We start from the raw sequence: 15,902 nt of genomic DNA, 5'->3' as shown, positions 1-15,902 counted from the left end.
ATGCACTCTTTATTTTAATGTGCATTTGTAAGGTTCTTATACAACAAGTACATTGCGTTTCATTGCGTCCCGCAGGGCAACAGGGAGGGAACATGGGAGTAAAATTAGATATAACACTGTAAAACAGAGGCAAACCTACTAGGCCTTTTGAGCATTCAGAATGTGCAAGTGTATAAAGAGAGAAGGGGCGGGAGAGTAGGGGTCAGTGCTAAGTGTATCAAGTGCTTGGGTGTGAGCAGCTGTAAGTGCCTGGGGGAGTGGTCAACCAACAATAAATAGGTAAGTGCAAGCATGTGGTGGCGCAGGCAAGTGGGTGCCAAGGAAAAGTGTTGGGAGGGTAGAGGTTGTAGGGGATTAGGGGTGAGAGGCCAGGACCCAGGAGGACACATACAGGCCATGGTCACCATTTTCAGCAGCTGTGGGGTTTAGCAGAGGAGGGAGGAAGGGAAGGAGGAGGTGAAAATTAAAGTCTTGAGGAACTTCCAGAATTTGAGGAGATTCAGCTTTAAACAACGAAGAAGAGGAAGGCTGTTCCATAGGAGGGAGCCTGCTGAGGAGAGAGATCATCTACCAGCTCACTGTTTAGTGAAGCATTTAACACACAGAGAGTTGGTCCGGGAGGAGCGCAAAGATCTGGAGGGAGAGTGTTTAGTGATAGCAAGTTGCAGATAGTGTGGTCACTAACCCCAGACAGCCTTGTGGATGATGCACAGGGATTTGAATGTCCTCCTTGCATCAATCGGGAGCCACTGCAGAGTTTTTAGCACTGTAAAGAGGCCAAGGATAAGTCTTGCAGCCCTATTCTGGATTAGATGGATGGGTCGTAGAGAGGACGGTAGTAGATTATGAAGAATGCTTTTGCAATAGTCTAGCCTAGAAAGAACCAGAGCTCTGGAGACATTGAGCTTCTGGGGGAAAGTGAGTAAAGGAAGGATTCCTTTGAGGAGGTGGAGTTAAAGTGGGACTTCTTGGCAAGATTCTGAATGTGTGGGATGAAGGAGAGAGAGGAGTCGAAGATGACTCCAAGGTTTCTGCCTTCAGATAAAGCATAGGGACGAGAGCCCATAGAAGATGGCCATAGTGAGGGAGATAAAGAGGGAGCAGAAGTCCCAATAGGAAGGATCTCAGTCTTCCTGGCATTGAGGCAGAGATAATTGGAAGTACACCAGGACTAGATGGCAGATAGACAGTCAGGAATGCTAGATGAAGTGACAAGGGGATCAGAGGGAAGTTTGAAGAAGAGTTGTGTGTCACCTGCATAACACTGGAAGTTTGGGGAGAAGGTGGATATGATGTGTGCAAGTGGGGCAAGATAATTTTTAATGAACCAAGGGGAAAGGTTGTATCCCTGGGTGATGCTGCAGGTGGAGAGAGAGGTGGGGGATGAGAAAGAGCCCAGAATGACCTGGGAAGGACGGTCACTGAGGAAGGAGGTCAGCAAGTCCAGTGCCTGCTCCGAGATACTTAGGGTATTGTGGAGCCATTTTATGTGGATGGAGTGGTTGACGATGTCAAATGCAGAGGAGAGATAGAGTAGAATGAAAACAGATAGAGAGTTGGAATCAAGCGATGTGAGCAGTTCCTCACAGGTGTTCAGAAGAGCAGTTTCCATGCCTCTGGATGCTTGGCATGCAGACTAATGGTCGTGTAGGCAGCCAACAAGTTCAGTGTGTTGGGTACGTTGGGGAAAGACCAGCTTCTCCATGAGTTTCTCAAGGAAGGGGGTAATAGATATGGGGCAGTAGTTGGCTAGAAGAGACAGGTCTGCAGAAGGCTTTTTCAGGGGTGGTCACACAAGTGAGTGCTTGAATGAGGAGAGGAAAGATACAGTAGCAAAAGAGTGGTTGCAGAAATCAGCAAGTGCAGGGGCAAGAGAGCCAATGTTGTCCTTAATGGTTCTGCAGGAGCAGGGGGAAACATGTTTGGACGAGACCTCCATGAAGCGGATAATTCTAGTTGTCAAAAGAGAAAATTATATCGTGCCTCCTATTGCAATAAATATATGTATATTGGCCTACGCCAAGCTGCTCGAAAGTCGCTTGGAAAAGAATCTGTGTTGCAAGGTCCGGACCTTAAAATCAATGTAAGCCGCCATTTTAGGTTCATCCGCCATTTTAGGATTCGCTTTGTAAAAGTCACCCTGTGAGTTAAAATGGTGGACGATGTCTTTCCAAAATACAACATGGCCGTCTTGACCTCTGTACATAGCTAATATGTAACTTGCCTGCAGGCCACTTGTTGAGGTCCTGAACTGAGAACTTGTCCTTCGTTGACTTGTGTGTAAGGGATTACTCGTGTAAAGAAACTAATCCACGAGTATACTATAAAAACAATGTTTTCAAATATTGAATGTAGAACACTTGTTTAACCGCATTGTATTAATTTTTAAGAAGACTAGCATGGAAAATCCCAGATCACACAGTTATTGCATAGGCTTGTTGATACATGTATTAAAGGCAAACCTGTTATTTGCGGTTGTTCGAGACTTGGCATGAACCCTAGATCGGTGATGTATTAAGTGGAATATTAACCCGAAGTGGGGCTGGACATCGTGCCCACAAAGTGTATAAAAAGCGAATGCATTCTAATGTACAGCGTCTCTCACTGAACACACTGAACCACGCTGGAGTTCGTTGTGATGTACTGAGGGCCGATAGCTATCTGATTTTGCTCTGTTTTTGTAACTGGATTCAGTATAAAATAAAGTACTTTGTATGTTCCTTTGTAACCCGTGTTCGGTGTATTTCCTTTTGGGGTACTCAGCCTCGATATTCTGATTTTGTTTTCACAGTTGGCACCCGAATATGGACCCTCAAGATTGATGCCGGATTGTTAAAGGTTGACGCAGGCTATCGGGCCGGGATCGGATGGTGTGACAAAAAGGGGCCCCCCTGAATGAGACGCAACACCTCAGCAGCGCTGCCCGACCCGATCCCTGGACGATTAGCTTGTGGTCTGAGACGGCATCTTGACGAGGGTCCACTTATCGAGGCGGGCAGATTTGCCGAAATCACCATACACGAGGTAAGATTAGTTAGGTAAGATTCTTTGAAATCCAGACCTCCTTAGGTTTGTTCAGGTGAGTCGTGACCCGACTCTTAATTCAACCCTGAAAATTTGAATTTGGCGCATTGTATCTGCAGACACAATTATTGACCAGGTAACACCAATAATTTGATATGCCTGGGAAATTGTCTACCTGCTTCAGGGCATTGTTCCGCAGCGATAGACAATCTTTGGAATTTAGCCATCCGGCACCACAGGAGGGGTGGCCGGCATGTACTATGTACTGTAAGCATGGCATTGGAAGTAAAGTATTTAATGACATTTGGCACAGACAAACCAGACATGCCTCTGAACTTCAGTGGCCAATCAATGGTAGTTTCGAAGTCCCTCGTATTGAGTATTTAGAGTCAATTCTATTAAAGAAAAAGGCGAGACCTGCACCATTTGATGTTTTGCAGAATTGGAAAAAAGAAGTGTTGCAACAACTTAAAAGTAGAGAGAAGCATGCGCGCCGTCATAAGACGAACAACGAAAAAAAGCATTATTGTATGACCAAGATAAACATTCTGAATCATCTAGGAATATGGATAGGGCTTTCTCACTTGGAATTCAAAAAATATATCCATCCAAAGACCTCTATGCTTCTGATGAATTTATGGATAAATTGTTAAATGAACGAAGGCCTGGTGCCTCTGCGCCACATCCGTATGTTCCTCTTCCTGCTGCTTTGCCTCTTCCTCCTGTTATTCCTGCTCTATCTGCTGTTGTTCCCGTTGTTCCTGCACCTCCTAATGTTCCCCTTCCTCCAGCTCCTCCACCTCTTCTTATCACACCAGTTACAGTACCTCCATTGAATTTGCCTGCTCCCTCTCTTCCAAGTTGTCCTGAGCTGCTTGTAATCGATCGAGGTGCAGGGTCAAAGGTTGTCACTCGCAATTCTGTACCACCAGAGAAGAAACACGAGTTAATTGCATGGGCTAAGCATTGTATGGAGAAGGATGATCAAGCTAGTGTTTTTGCCACACTTTGTAATATGGATAATTTTCCTGAGAACAATATTTCTATTGAAGGTTTAGGGATTCAGTTATGTGTAATGTGGGGAAAATTAAGCAAGGGTTAAGGGATCTAAATACTTTAGCGTTTTCTAGAGACACTGTGGAGAAGGTAAATGAGCATGTCGAGAGGTTATTTGGGTATAGCAAGGAGTTAGAAAAGTTGCAGAATGAGGATGACGAGGAGGAAAGTATGTATGTACAGAAACGGTTCCTTCCTTGCCGTAAATTGATATCTGAGGAAGCACGAATTTGTACAAAGGACGCACTTAGATGGATTTCGGATATGTCGATAACTCCAGTTGAAGTAATGACACGTATAGTCAGTATACGCCATAAATGCAGAGGAAAGTGATACAGGTAATGATAGAGTACCTACAGGATGATTGTGTAAAAAGAAAGATTAGTTGTCCCACAGAGTTATTGAGTATTTACAAGAGAGCTTTTTCACTTGACACTTCTTCGGCTGCTTTAGCGCTCGATTTAGCTCTGTTGCTTAGTAAGTGTTTGGAGTCACCTACTTCTCAGTTGCCTATGAAAGAGGTACCCGACATTTGTCCCGAAGGTTGAGATTGTGGCCGATGCTGCACAGGGTATAGTCGCTGTGAACATTCCTGCACATTATGTATCACAGTTCGTTCACGTCCCGTTCTCAGGACTCAGGACAGGAAGTGAATATTATTAGGGAATCTATTCCTGATATTAGGAAAAATCCGACAGAATTCTATAAAGAAAAAGAGTCTGTCTTGCAATCCTCAGTATTTACCTAAGGCGATATTGATTTGTTATTCCCTGTACTCCTGCCCGTAGATTTGTGGAAACAAGTTAGAACTATAGACGACATAGCAGGGTTGGGAGATACATGGGTGAATATAACTAGACTCGATGGAGAAAGGCCAGCTGGGGAAAGACCACCTCAGGTGATACTAACTTTGTCTGATAGAATTATTGCAAAATTAAAAACTATAATTCCAGAAAAACTAATTATATGGGACAAACTTACGGCCTGTGTCCAAGGAAAGTCTGAGGATGCTACCGAGTTATTTAATTGGTCCGAACAGGTATTCTCAGATTTCAGTGGACAAGACCTAGGCACAGAGTCTGGGAAAAGGTTGTTTGTGGACAAATTTGTGCGTGGATTGCTGCCTGACATCGAGTCACAAATTATGTCTTCTGAGAGCGCTTGGCAGGCGAAATCACAATCAGAAGTACTGCACATCGCTCAGTACTACGAGAACCGTGTCAATAATGAAAAGGATAGGGTTGAAAACGAAAAGGCGATTTGAAAACTAAAGTGCTGTTGCAGAAAATTGTTAGAGGCCCCAGAGGGTAGTTCTCAGGTTAGAGGTCAGTATGTCCCGCAAGGGAATGTGCCCTTGGGTCCTGTGAACATTAACCAGTGCGCTTATTGTCGTCAAGAGGCTTATTGGCGAGCACAATGCCCCGTCCTTCAACAAAGGTCAAATAATACATTTGGAAATATGGATAGACGATCCAGAGGTTGCACGGGTGTAGGGGGCCCTGGTAGAGGTCAGTTTACACAGGACCCTCAGCAACCTGTCTCACAGGATAATCAGATTTCAAGTGTGGACACCAGGAACATATTTGATCATCCTTCCGCTGCATATCTATCTGAAGAGGTTCCTTTTGATGACATTCTGTTTCGTTAGGATTGCCCGAAGCAGGGTTTGAAACCTACACCTATTCCCGTCAATCAGAAAGGTCCCTATGTTGAAATGATGGTGGGAAATAGGAAACATCAGTTTTTGATAGACACTGGAGCACAGAAGTGTTCCATTGATCATTCACGGGTTCCAAACATTCCACTGTCAGGGCAAACCAATGTTTCTGTAGGGTTTTCTGGCACACCAGTTGTTTGTCCGGTTTCTTTGCCGGTACCTATTTCTTTGGGTCCCTTTATGGACCACTGTCCATTTCTGTTGACTTCGAATTGTGGAGAGAACTTGCTGGGGTTGAATCTGTTAAAAGAATTAAATGCAAAGATTTATTGTTCTTCTGATGGAGTGCGCTGGACGATTTCACCACAGCAATTTTCTGTCTCGCAATTCTTGACTAGACCTTTGCTGCCAGAATTCATTAATGTACCAGAGAGTTTATGGGCTGTTGACGACAATGATGTCAGTGTTTTACAGATTGAACCTTTTAAGATAGTTTTGAAACATGGAATTGAGCTGCCATGCATTCCCCAGTATAAGATTTCATTTGAGGGCGAGTGAGCTTTGAAATGCATTGTTTCCGATTTTGTGCATCGCGGGGTGATTGAAGAAATTTCAGGAAGTTTGTGTAATAGTCCGATTTTACCCATGTACAAGAAAGGTGATAATGCAATTCCATTCCGTTTCATAATTGATTTACGTGCCATTAATGAAGTCGTGGCTCCACAATTTCCAATTGTGCCTGATGTAACGATAATCCTAACCATGATTCCAGCTACAGCTACTTACTTTAGTGTGGTGGATCTAAAGAATGCTTTCTTTAGTATTCCTATACACAAGGACAGTAGATATTTGTTTGCGTTCACCTTAGGGGGCGCTCGTTCACATTTACTCGTGCACCTCAAGGGTACACAGAGAGTCCTAGCATTTATAGTAGGGCTTTGAAAGAACAACTTGATACCCTTGAATTGCCCTCTACCTGTACATTGCTTCAGTACGTTGATGATTTGCTTTTAGCTGCTGACTCTGAGAGTGCCTGTAAGGAGGGCACTGTGTTATTGCTTATCCATCTAGCTAAGCATGGTCACAAAGCTTTGCTTAAAACATTTCAATATTGTTGCCAGGAGGTCGCCTATTTAGGCTATCCCCTGTCAAAGGAGGGAAGAAGATTGACACCTGAAAGAATAAAACACATTTCTGGCATGTCTGTCCCAAATACACAGAAGGAAGTTAGAGCCTTGATAGGTATGGCTTCTTGCTGTAGGTTGTGGATCCCAAATTTTTCACTAGTGATCAAACCGATGTTGGTGTTGACGAAGAAGGGCATTTCTTCGCCATTGCCATGGAATGCGGAACACCAGCAATCATTTGACTTGCTTAAGACTGCATTATGCTCTGCACCAGTTTTGGACACACCAAACTATGAAAAGGCCTTTGTGTTGTTTGTGCATGAATGTGATGGATGTGCTTTGGCTGTATTAACGCAGGAACATGGAGGGAAGAATAGGCCGTGCAGATACTTTTCTTCGCACTTGATCCTGTAGCATGTGCTTTTCCAAGATGTTTGGGAGCTGTCACTGCTGCTGCTGTGTCTGTAAAACAGAGTGAGGGAATGGTCCTAGGCCATGATCTAACCCTAATGGTGCCTCACTCTGGAGATGTTCTACTGAACTGAACTCAAACGCAACACCTCACTTCTGCACGGTTGAAAAGATATGCATTGATCCTGTTTGTTCCTCACATTCAAATTAAGAAGTGTTGTGTTCTTAATCCAGCTGAACTCCTACCTTTTCCACAAGATACTACTTGCGGCGATGAAGTGCCACATGATTGTTTGTATACGACCGAACAAGAGACAAAGGGTAGAATTGATTTGAAAGATACTCCTTTGGATAATCCGCAAGGAGATCTGTTTTGTGATGGCTCCTTCTTCAAACTTCTGGATGGTACATCAACAGCTGCTTATGCGATCACTACATTAAGCACGGTGGTGGAAACTAAGAGAAACACGCATAATTCTGCGCAGGCCGCAGAGATTATAGCATTAACCCGAGCTTGTGAACTTTCCGAAGGGCTTGCAGTAAATATATATACAGATAGTCAGTATGCCTTTGGGGTGGTTCGCAACTTTGGGAGACTTTGGTCAGAGAGAGGGTTCCTAACTTCACATGGCACCAAAATCCAACATGGCTCCCTAATAGTACAACTAATCTCAGCGCTTGCGCTCCCTACTCAGTTAGCAGTTATGAAATGTGCAGCACATCGAAAGATTACAGATGATATAGGGAAAGGGAATGCTTTCACTGATCAGATAGCTAGACAAACTGCTACCGATCTCCTTACGGAGATGTATGTCTCAAGGGAGACTGTAAATGCTTATGCAATGGATGAGGGTGTACGGGATATCCAAGCTGATGCCACGTTAGAAGAATCCAAAAGGTGGTCTGAAGGCTTGGGGAAACTTGATGATGACGGGAGTTGGGTGAATATGGCGGAAGGGAAATGGCTACTCCCTGACGCGTATAAAATGATGATGGTCATCATGGCCCATGGTGCTAGGCATGTATGTGCCCAGAAGATGACAAAAATGTTATAGAAAGTTTGGGTGAATGACAAAATTTCAAAAATTGCCCAGCGCTACATCCAGGATTGCATGGTTTGCCGTTCCAAGTCCTGTTGGTCACCCAGACAGCAGTGAGGGTCGCTGGGAGAAAGAACTGGATCCACGCATCCCACTTCAAGAAACTTCCTCACCTTTTGCCACACGTTACAGAAGAAACAGAACCCCTCGCTAATACTGCAACCAACGATCCCAAAGCAGTAAGTAGCACAGAGAGTGTGTCGGAGAATCTCTCTGAGTCCGTGAGGCCTGGGGAAGCTGCCATTTTGTCTCCACACTCTCCAAAAGTTTTGCCTCCGGAAACTGCTATTTCAAATTCGGCATCTTCACTTGTTTCCGACTCGTTACTTCCAGCAGGAAGGGACGACATATTGTTTCCGGATCAATCAGTACCGGTGAAAGTGAGGTACAATCAGCGTCCAAGAAAATAGACTTACGGCATGGTTTTGCTGTGCATTTGATAGACTTACGGCACGGTTCGGCTGTGCATTTGAAGAAGAAAAGGATCATCGAGGGCTTGTTTTTGGCCAAATTTGAGAAAGTGGATTCTGTTGGCTAGGGTTGTGGAAGGACTTAGAAGTTGCTCAACCAGGAGGTCGCCAGCAACGAACATTGGGGTATCCGTTTGAAAACTACAATGCCTGCTACAGCTCGTATGGGACTTGTAAATAGGGGGGTGACCAACCGGGACGATGGACAAAATGCCTGGGCCCCAAAAATGTATTGCTGTATTTTTATAATGATACTTAGTTTTTTATTAGTCGCTGCCTTAGGATTGTGGTACCTTGAGGAAACTCATTCTTTAGAACTTTTGTTACCTACTGAAAGTACAACTATTGTTCCTACTCCCTTTGTATATTTGCATACTGTATCCCCTAGGGATTCTCAGCATAGGCAAAGGTACCACAATAACATCTACTGCTTATCATGAATGCTACGCATGCCATTTTTAATAAGTCTAACTGTTGGGCCTGCTCACATTCACCGCAAAACGGGGATAAGGGGCTAGGTTGGTATATTCATCCTTTACCTTTGACAACTGCTTGCTATGCTTCTCTTAGAGCACTGTTCTTTGGCCGGTGGAATGATAGCATCTCAGGGAACTTTGATGGCACCAATTTGAATAGTTTTGAGAAACGTGTTTTGACTCCCCTGGGATGCTCGCTTTTCGCAAAAAGGAGCAAACCAAATGTTGCTTCTATTAGGCCTTCTGATAAACGTTCTCGTCCTTTCCAATCTTTGATTTCCTTTAAGATGGCTCCAATAGGCAATAAGGATGCCATGCCTCCTTCTTACACTGTTAATCATATCCCCGATTCAGTTTCCTTTTGCATACAGATGAATGGTACTCAGTCAATGGGAAATTTTCTAGGTTGTGCCAACGTTGCAAATTGACTGGGGAAAACAGACCTTTGTATGTAGGCGAACCTGTTTACTTTGTCTGCGGTAATGTAGCATTCCCATGGTTGCCCAGGGATTGGCAGGGAATCTGTTATTTAGGGATCCTGTTACCTGGGGTGTTTTTAGCTAGTACAAGAGAAGTTTCAAAGGCTTGTCCACGGCGGGACGAGAATGGTGACACCCCAGCACAAATCTTGGGAAATATAGCAAAATCAGTTGTGCCATTTTGGGGGCAGATAGCGAATTTGGAAGACATTAGAAAGCTAGCGAGAGTACTGGAGAGAACCATCAACCGGACCACGGACATACTCTATAATATGATGTTAGAACAGAAGGCGATAAGATTAGTAGCACTTCAAAACCGAATGGCATTAGATGTCATTCTGGCTGAGCGTGGTGGAGTGTGTAAATTAATGGGGTCCGCTTGCTGTGTTTTCGTACCAGATTCCTCCCCAACTATCTTCAAGGCAATACAGAATCTGCACGTCCTTAGTTCCGAAGTGCATGTTCCCGAGGGAAACAGGGAACTTAGCACTTGGTTCTGGGGCTTCTTGCGATCTTGGGGTTGGAAGGTACTTTCGGTCTTGCTGATTATGTTGGGAATCATATTGTTTCTTTGTTGCTGTATTCAGTGTCTACCTGGTATGTGTTCGATGCTAGGGGGATGTTGCGCACAAGCGATAGGTTCGATAGGACATAAAGTGTGTGCCCCAGACAAAACTTCTAAAGAATATGTGTTAAAAGACATTTCAGCAAATGACCTAATGGCAATAGATATTTCTGACAGTGATTCAAGGTGCATGGACGATGATGCATGGAGTTATTTGCAAGGAGATCCAAAGTAGTTTTAGCACTTGGCATGGGCCAAAAGGAGGGTTTGTCAAAAGAGAAAATGATATTGTGCCTCCTATTGCAATAAATATATGTATATTGGCCTACGCCAAGCTGCTTGAAAGTCGCTTGCGAAAGAATCCGTGTTGCAAGGTCCTGAACTTAAAATCAATGTAAGCCGCCATTTTAGGTTCATCCGCCATTTTAGGATTCGCCTTGTAAAAGTCACCCTGTGAGTTAAAATGGTGGACGATGTCATTCCAAAATACAACATGGCTGTCCTGACCTCTGTACATAGCTAATATGTAAAAACAAAGTATTCAAATACTGAACGTAGAACACTTGTTTAACCGCATTGTATTAATGTTTAAGAAGACTAGCATGGAAAATCCCAGATCACACAGTTATTGCATAGGCTTGTTGATACATGTATTAAAGACAAACCAGTTATTTGCGGTTGTTCGAAACTTGGCATGAACCCTAGATTGGTGATGTATTAAGTGGAATATTAACCCGAAGTGGGGCTGGACATCGTGCCCACAAAGTGTATAAAAAGCGAATGCATTCTAATGTACAGCGTCTCTCACTGAACGCACTGAACCACGCTGGAGTTCGTTGTGTTGTACTGAGGGCTGATAGCTATCTGATTTTGCTCTGTTTTTGTAACTGGATTCAGTATATAATAAAGTACTTTGTATGTTCCTTTGTAACCCGTGTTCGGTGTATTTCCTTTTGGGGTACTCAACCTCGATATTCTGATTTTGTTTTCACATAGTGACCTCATCAGGAGTGATAGGAGTGAAGAGGGTGAGAAAGGCAGAGTGTGGAAGGGGGGCCTTAGGAGGCAGGGGGTGAGGGGAGAGGAAGGGGAGGAAGCAAGGGTGCGCAGGATGTCCTTAGTTTTTTTAAATGAGTGGCCAGCGCATTGCAGAGGGCCTGGTAGGAAAGAGGTGAGGAGGATACTGCAGAGGAGTTAGTTAGTTCAGTGCAGATTTGAAAGAGATCAGCCGTGTTGTTTGATGCACTGGATACACAACCCTGGATGTGGGCTCTTTTCCTCGAGCGGATGGAGAGTCTGTATTGCCTTTGGAGCAGGCGACAGGCCCGTTTGTTAGGGGGTGAACCAGAGTTCTGTCACTTCCGTTCCTCAGCTCTGCACTTGTGTTTGATGGCTGCAAGTTCAGAGTCGTATCAGGTATTATGCTTGGAGGCATGTTTCAGGCAGATCCTCATGACTGGGACAAGAGTGTCAAGGGCATTGGTAATGGAAAGATGGAGGTTGCTGAGAGCAGAATCAGAGGTTGAGTCAATAGTGGGTGGAGAGGGGGATAAAGGTAGATGTGAAGGCAGCAGCTGACACCTGTTTCATCGGATGGATGTCCTTGAATGAGTTTGGCAGGGCTGGTGGAGGAGCAGTCAGAAGGCTGAGAGGCCCCCGGTGAGAGGAGAGGAGAGAGTGGTCTGACCAGGAGAGTGAGGTGGTAAGTGGGGAGGAGAGTGAAAGATCACGGTGGATGAGGGCATCTAGAGTGTGTCCAGCCAAGTGAGTATGACCAAAAGGGAGGCTGGAGAGGCAGAGCGAGGTGCAGATGTCACGGAAGAGAGTGGATGCCATGATTGAGAAGTCAAGGTGGATGATTAAATCAGCCATAAGAAGAGGTTTAGAGGTGGTTTTCGAGGAGAGAGGAGGAGAAATCAGCCCATTCAAAGAAGAACAGGGTGGTATAGCTGTAACAAACTCATGGTGACAATAGTAAAGACAGACACAAGTGATCAAAGTTCAAAGGTGTTTCTAATACTGTAAATGCAGGGTGGAAAAATGCCTAACCTAAACCTAAATCTAAGATGGGAGCAAGCGCCGACCATCAGATGAAAAATAAGGCAGACCTTGTTGCATCTTGTCAAAGTAAAAAGCTTATACTAAACACATCTATTGACAATTCCTTACAACTAACTACAGCAAGAGTGTGGGACAGGATATTCAAAATAAAGAGCAAAAGTGTTCACAAATAATGAGTCAGGATGTATTTGCCTCGAGGTCTACCTTCCCCACGTTTTTAGCACAGGGCAAGGTGGGACTTTGGAGCAGAGCACACCCTTGAGCCTTCAGAGCATGAGCTAACCATTCCGTATCACATATTAGGTTCTTTGATGGTTAAGTCTCTTTGTAATGAAAAGTCTCTTGCCTTCGTGGTCTGATGCTCTCACCAAACAAAAACAAAGTTCTGTTCTATGAACACTTTGGGTGATTGCTTCACCCACCTCTGGGTCCCCCTCATCTGGGCGCAGACCACTCAGAAGTCGTATTCAACAAATTAACAAGACAGTTTCTTTCTCAGTGAACTTTGGGTGATAACGTCCTACCCAAGGATCTCCCTTGCCCGTGATCAGACCCCAGATTACAAGGGGGACACTTTCCTTCCCCTTGTCTTGCAATGCTTCTTGCTTTCACAAATCTCAATGTCTTTTTAAACAGGTTTTCAGTCTTTTTCCTTTAGTTGTCAGCTTTCCTCTTCCAGGGTTCACTCTTGCCAATCGTCACGAAACACAGTTCATGTACTAATTTTCATCATGCAGGATTCACTTCCCTTAGCTTTTACAATTCTCTGTCGGTCAAAGACTTTCAGTGATACAGAGGATTTTGCAAGACCCCTCTATGACCACTTTGACCATTCTTCGCCTCTTCCCAATGCCTTCTGGTTATGGTAGTCTTTACTGTTGGGTAATCACCCATAGTTTCCTGCGTGAGCACCCAAGTGGTGCTGGATTCCTCTCTATCTGGTTTTCCCCCTCCTCCGTTAATAGTACCCTTTTGCTTTTCAAAGTTCACTTTATCCTTTGGTTACTTTTCGGTCAACACTGTTCAGTTTCTTATCAACACTACCCCTGACTCACCGGCTGCGATGAACTGCTTGGCTTCCTTTTGCCTCAGAGTCAAGGTTGGTATCACAGAGACACGCGTCTCTCCCCGGCTTGTCAGTCAGCAGATGATGATCTTGTGTACTGTTGACATTTGGTGCAATACACGCTGGCTATTGTTTGCATGTCATATATGCTGGAGAACAGACAGGGGCAAGATGGGTTAAAGCCTGGCAGTCTAAACAAGCCTTGCAGACATCCAACATCCATTTATCACACTCTTGCAATCAGGTGCATTTTACAGTTAGCGCAGGCCCCCTTTGGGGAATCTGATTAGCTCAGGCACACTTCCTATACACTCAAGATGGCCCCTGGCAGACTTCATGTGAATCCTGTGCATGCAGGGCACGTTCTAGCCTTTGGGCGTGGTTGGCTATATAAGCCACTCCCAAACACAGACCTGTGCTTCGTGTTGCAACAGTGGCTCTGAGCAACACACTTACCGCGATCCTCGACTTGTTCCTTCCTCGACTTCTTACGCGCACACGTCCTGGATCTCAGCATCTGGAAGAGAAAGAAGGCATAAGAAAAGCAGTACCTGTAAGCGCCTACGCTGCAATCCAACTTCTTCAGCAAGGGCGCATGTGCTGGTAGCAACATCACTTACTCGAATCTTCTTGGAGGTCTTAAAGTAGCGTTCAGAGTTCTTGCACACGTCTTCTTCGGCGGATCCCTTTGAGAATCACCTGTGAAGAAAGAAAGAAAAGGATTAGAACTGGTAATCACTGTTGCCTGCCGCGCACAGAACTCACCGCATATCAAGGTTCCTTAGTGACGCGCACAACAACCAGAACCACCCCGCAAATGGGAACTAGAAACTTACCTGCAACATATCGGATCCGGTGAAGTAACTGGAACTAGAACCTACCTGCAAACTGGAGCTAGATCTCACCTGCAAGTAATCCAAACCAGTGAAGCAACTGGAACTAGAACTTACCTGCAATCTGGAACTTGAACATACCTGCAAGTTAATTCGAACCAGTGAAGCAACTGGAACTAGAACTCATCACTGGGTGAATAAACACAGTGAGTGGCAGACAGAGACTTAACCAGGACCTAAGGAAGTTCCAAGGGTCTCAGAGATACAGCGCCCCTGCCTAGTTCAGGATGGTGAGCTTGCCCAATCTATCATAAAGGTGAGCCATACTCCTACACTTCCATCACAGTACACACACGGGGAGGAGGGAGAAAGGGGGATTGGGCCCATATTCAGGCAAACTAAGTAGCTCACATCTCTCTCAACAGATAACTGTAGTACCACTCCACTACTCCTCGGAAAGGGTCCGGAAGGCTTCATCACTCCCGCAGAGACCCAGGTGAGTGTGACATTGCAGACTTATCATTCCCTCTGCAGAGGTTTCATGGGCCTTGGTCAGAAAGGGCAAGGTCGTCTCTCTCCTTGTCACTCTCTCAGTCTCCTCTTGAACTGCCGTGCTGAGTTAGCTCTTATGTGATGCGGTCTGCCTTGCTAGTATTGTGCTGTCATGTTCCACCCTTTATCCCTGTGCGGAAGGGAAAGGGCCGTCAGGTGTGTATGATTCTGATCAATTGCCTGACTTTGTCTGACCCTTGTATTGGGATGTGTCAAGCAAACGGCTCTGGTGTTAGTTCTTTTTCTTTCGTGTGGTATGAAAGTGTCCATGTCAGAAAAGGGGGGGGGGGCAGTGTTTTGGACTATCATACATGGTAGGATGGGGAAAAGGTGTTTAAAGAAGGGTGATACCGAGTCTCACCCATCAGTGTCCCACTCCCCCAGGACCCCCCATCCAGGTGATCCTCCCGCACTGGCCCACCACCAGCAACTGGATCCAAAAGCGATGGCCATGTCCTGGCCACCTGGATGAGAGATCCCCGGGGATTAGACAGGGAGACACCTTCAGGTTTCTCACAGAGCCCAGAGGCCTGTAGATAGTGGCAATGGTCAGAGAGGGGAAAGGAGAGATGGTCAGCTTGCAGACCAGGCTCTCAAAGGAAGAGTATGGCAGTGGGTTTTGAACTGTGACTCCCTTGGGAGGAAGTCTCTGCATCGAATGACTGGAGGTTCCTGAGGCATGTTTCCAAATGTAAGGGGGGTGGCAATGGTGTTGTTGAAAGTTGGGCTCCTCTTGGTCTGAGACTTGGCTCCTCTGGAAGGTGATCTGTGTAGTAAAGCATTATCTAAACGTCTCAATCAGGAATTCAGTTACCATGTCCTGTTAACAGATGGCAGCAGTGTAATCTAAGGTACTAAGGGTTGCAGAGTCTGCTTTTGCTTGTATTCATTCGGTGGGATGGCCATTTTAGTGAATTGAGTGGAGCTAACGTGTATTATTGAATTATTTGGCTGTATGTTAAGTGGTACATGTCACCTTTTTGCTGCTTCACAGCCCTTGCTGACCCTGTACAAAGCAACTTCAC

This window comes from Ambystoma mexicanum, chromosome 2q (genome assembly GCF_040938575.1).
Source record: "Ambystoma mexicanum isolate Mex_15411 chromosome 2q, UKY_AmexF1_1, whole genome shotgun sequence".
NCBI lineage: Eukaryota > Metazoa > Chordata > Amphibia > Caudata > Ambystomatidae > Ambystoma > Ambystoma mexicanum.
Note: the sequence above shows the minus strand (reverse complement) of the source record.